Raw genomic sequence first — 4391 nt, 5'->3', positions numbered from 1 at the left:
TAAAAAAATGAAAATTACAGATTTTAAGGAACATTTAATTATCTAAACTTTAAAAATCTAATTTTTAGGATAATAAATATATTAATTCGGGCATTCTAAAAGAATATGTTTATGATTATCTTGAAAAAAACATTAAATTCTGACAGAATACTATAAATATATATTATCAAAATTAATAATTTTTAATGAATACAAATTTTATATGAAAAGAATTTTAATATCTTAAAATCAGTAGTTACATTCATTTTTAACAAATACAACTATGAACATACATAAATAACATTCATTATGAAAGAATACAAGTAATAATGATTAACAATTACATTTATTCTAAAAGAAAAAGAAATGTTAATGGTTAAAAATCAAATAAAAATATTTAAATCTAAGTAAAACACTAATACAATTTGATAGAATATTTTTGTTAATCCATTCTGATAGAAAAAATAAATATTAATCCATTCTGAACGAATATTGAAGTTCTTCTTGACAATAGAAACGTTTGTTTCTTATCAAACTTCTTCTTTAACAATACATAACCAATCCAACATTGCAACAACCAGCAACATTGTAGTAAAAAATTTCAAAAAAAAAATTCCAAAACATATTACACCTTTTATGATTCGAAAAAAAATTAATTAAATAGTCTAAATGATAGTAAAGTAGAATTACAAAATACAAGTATGTGTTGTCTTTGGTAATTCCCTGCTTAAGTTCACTTAGAATTTGAGATTCCATTCTAACGGACTTGGAATTCGAGATTCCATTCTAGCAGAATTGCTGTCGGAACTGCAGAAAAGCACCCTCAGACTCCTTTTTCTAGTGAAAATAGATTATAAAATATCACATAAATTCATTCATAAGTTCATTCACTTGTTCTTTTTCTCCACAATACCCTTTTAACCACTAAAATAATCTTACACATTGATTTTTATCATATAAGAAGAAGTAAATCTGATATGAAAATAATTACAAACTACCTTCACTTGATGTTGCAGTGATTGAATGTACTTGATTATTTCATCAAGTACGAGTGCTTTTCCTATAACCTAATACAACAAACAAGTGAATAATCAGTTTTGCAATCATTTTTTTAATCTTTTGATGCCCAAATATCAAAGAAATCCGAATCCATGGTGCACCTTATTACACCTAGGGACGAAATATTGAAGAATTTTCATCCTTTTACTACTCTTTTCTCTCCTATCCTGAAAAAATTGGGATTAAATCATGAAGATGGAGTTATAAAAAGTGGAAATATAATCAATATATAAAAGAAATAGATAATCAATTACTCTTTCTGCAAGACTATGGTTGTCATTAGCTTGACACCTTCCTGCTCTGACATGGATGTAGTCTTTAGGTGGTTAAGAAGGTTTACTACTTTCTCTATCTACTTTTAAACCACTCAATTAACCTTTAGATTCAGACATCTTTGTTCTTTTTCCATGGCAAGTTGCTATGTTCATATAGAAAATTAATATAACATGGTGATGTAAATTTATGAAAAGAATCTGAAAGAGGAATATAATTGATGGTCATGGATAGATTTAATCACGAAATAAATAGTCACAGAAGAGCCAATTCCACAAAACGATTTAATAAAATTAAACAAATTCTTGCCAACCTTCATAGCCAGCCTTTTGATCCTCTTCTCTGCTACCACATCAAGTGATATGACAGACATCAGGTCTTCACTGGAAATGTCGATTTTTTGTGCGAGAAAGGCGAGGTCAGGGATGTTATGTTGTGTGTGAAGTCCTTCGGCCCCTGGATCAGGCCAAAGGAGGGACGATGGCGGGAGGGAGGGTTACTGCGCTGACCTGCTACCATTGAATGGTGAAGCTAGATACAATCACTGGCCAAGGTGGTTTTGGGTTAGGGAAAAAAATCGAGAAGAAGGAAGATAGAAGGAAAGGAAGAAAGAAAAAAAAGAACCAAGAAGTTTTACCTGTTGTAGCCGATCCCACAACCAAATTCTTCTTCTTGCTTGACGTTTCCGTCCTCGTCTTCCTCCTTGGATCGACACCACAGCTGTTGCACTTTTCTCCCGATCACAATATCTTTTGTCTATATCGACATAAGCAAAAACACGCCATAAAGGGATTTAGGGTTTGGTGGGTCTGACGAGAATTTGGCCCGAAAACCCGAACCGAACCGAACTGAATTAGGCCCGAATAAGCAATTCAATTCGGTTTTCGGGTATCTATATTAAGCTTATTCAGGTTTCGGGTTATTCGGTTCGGGTTACCAGAATAAGGGCTTATTCGGGCCAAATGGACCGAACCGAATTTGAAAAGTCACATTTTTTTCCCTTGATCGATAGCTTATTCGGTCTTGTACTATCGTGTTCAATCCATCGTAAGTTCGTAACCCAAATACCTAATATCCACGTAACCTGGAAACAAAAAATCAAAGCGATCGACAAATCGACGACATGAGTATTTGATCGATCGAGTGTTTTTCTCATCCCTACATGCGAGTTGCGGACTTTAGACTGCTGCCTTGATCGATCGTCCAACAGTCTATTGCCTTGAACGTCAAACTTCATTCACGATAAAAAAAAAAAAATTGGCCCTTGCTACTTGGAAAAAAATCGTCTACTCAATCTTTCGTATTCTAGTCTCTGTTGTGATCAAACTCCATTCAAGTCATGGAGAATTGGGTTCCAAATCAAGAAACTCAAGTAAGTATTTGTATCTTAATCTATTACTCAATCTTTCAATGTGTTATTATGTATCAATGTATGTTACTCATTGTAAATGTTATTTGGGTTATTCGGGTTATACAGTAATAATAGGTCATTGTACATGTTATTTGGGTTATTCGGGTCGGAACCGAACCGAATAAAACCAGAACCGAACCAAACTCGTATTGCTTATTTGGTTCGGTTTTGGTTCATATAAATACCCTTATTCGGTTCTCGGGTTATTCAGGTTCAGATCGGTTCAGTTCGGTTCTGGCCCGAATAACATCCCTAGTTAAGGCCAATGTTTGTACTGTGTAGGGTTTTAAAGAAGTAAAGGATTTTGCCTAAATTAAATTAAAGGGGTTAATTATTTGTATATTTAATCGCCAAAATTAATTAAAAGCTAATATTACAATTTTACCCTAATTCATGTTTTCAAAATGATTGGTTCATATTTAGCGTTATATCGATAAAATAATTAATTAGAATACTTGAATATATATATATATATATATATATATATATATATATATATATATATATATATATATATATATATATATATATATATATATATATATATATATATATATATATATATATATATATTGATTGTTGGAGAAAAATGTAATATTTATCACTTTTTTGTGAAGTATCAGTTACACTATAATAATAAATTGGGATGAAGAAAACTTTAGTGAGTTTATTAATTCAAGTACAATTTAAAGTAAGATTTGGAGGGAACTGTAAACAGATTTTGGTCCTCAGATTAACCTATTGGTTTTTGGTCCAAAAATTCTAAACTATTGGAGTTTTATGCTACAAATATAAGTTTCTTCCATTCATTTTCATACAAGTTATTTATTTATTTATTTTTTTACAATCAAAGAAATGTTCAAGGTCTTGTTCATTGGAAGAAATTTATTAGAACTCAATGGGGGGGTTTGGGAGGATCTTATTCATCTAACCCAACAAAGGCAATTAATGGGGGTAATTATCCTTAAGGATATTGAATCTATCACATTCTCGTTTTAATGTTTCTATAGATTTTGTTTTTTGTTTTTTTTTATACATTGGTTCTAAGATAATCTACCACATTCTCGTTTTAATGTTTCTATAGATTTTGATTTTTGTTTTTTTTTTTTGTTTTTTTTTTTTTTATACATTGGTTCTAACTTACATGTACTAGGTAGGATGATCTATACTACAACATAGAGATATTGAATTTAAAATACTTCATAATCATGAATTATTTTATAAATTACTAATAAAACTTTGACAGGCCGATCCTAAGGAAATGCAAGGTGTACAACTGCACATGGCCCAAAAAAAAAGCCTTAATTTTAATAAATTTATATAATTAATATATATATATATATATATATATATATATATATATATATATATATATATATATATATATATATATATATATATATATATATATATATATATATATATATATTTATATATTATCTTACTTTACGTACAAATAAAACCAAACTACTTGTAGTTCAACCGGTTGGGTCGTCGACTTAGGTTCAGTTGTTTTAAATCCTCCAGGGTTCAAATCATTGCTCCAGCTCTTTGTTTTAAATTATAATTAACCAACTTTCCAATTTCGCATTATAACCTTTGCTCCTGCCCTTTGTTTTAAATTTTAATAAACCAACTTTTCAATTTCACATTATAAGACCATGTGGTA

General features: G+C 29.9%; 1 long non-coding RNA gene across 1 annotated transcript; it reads right to left on the bottom strand.

The window, feature by feature from the left end:
* Positions 1-977: 977 nt before the first annotated feature.
* On the bottom strand, positions 978-2559 carry LOC122195114 (uncharacterized). The gene is made up of 3 exons (XR_006185107.2): positions 1625-2559; positions 1140-1205; positions 978-1046 (listed from the first exon to the last, which is right to left on the bottom strand). It is a non-coding gene; the product is annotated as an uncharacterized LOC122195114 (long non-coding RNA).
* Positions 2560-4391: the final 1832 nt, after the last annotated feature.

The sequence above is a fragment of the Lactuca sativa genome, chromosome 7, assembly GCF_002870075.4.
Source record: "Lactuca sativa cultivar Salinas chromosome 7, Lsat_Salinas_v11, whole genome shotgun sequence".
Classification (NCBI taxonomy): domain Eukaryota; kingdom Viridiplantae; phylum Streptophyta; class Magnoliopsida; order Asterales; family Asteraceae; genus Lactuca; species Lactuca sativa.
The sequence above is the reverse complement of the archived record's forward strand: the minus strand, read 5'-3'. Positions and strand labels throughout refer to the sequence as shown.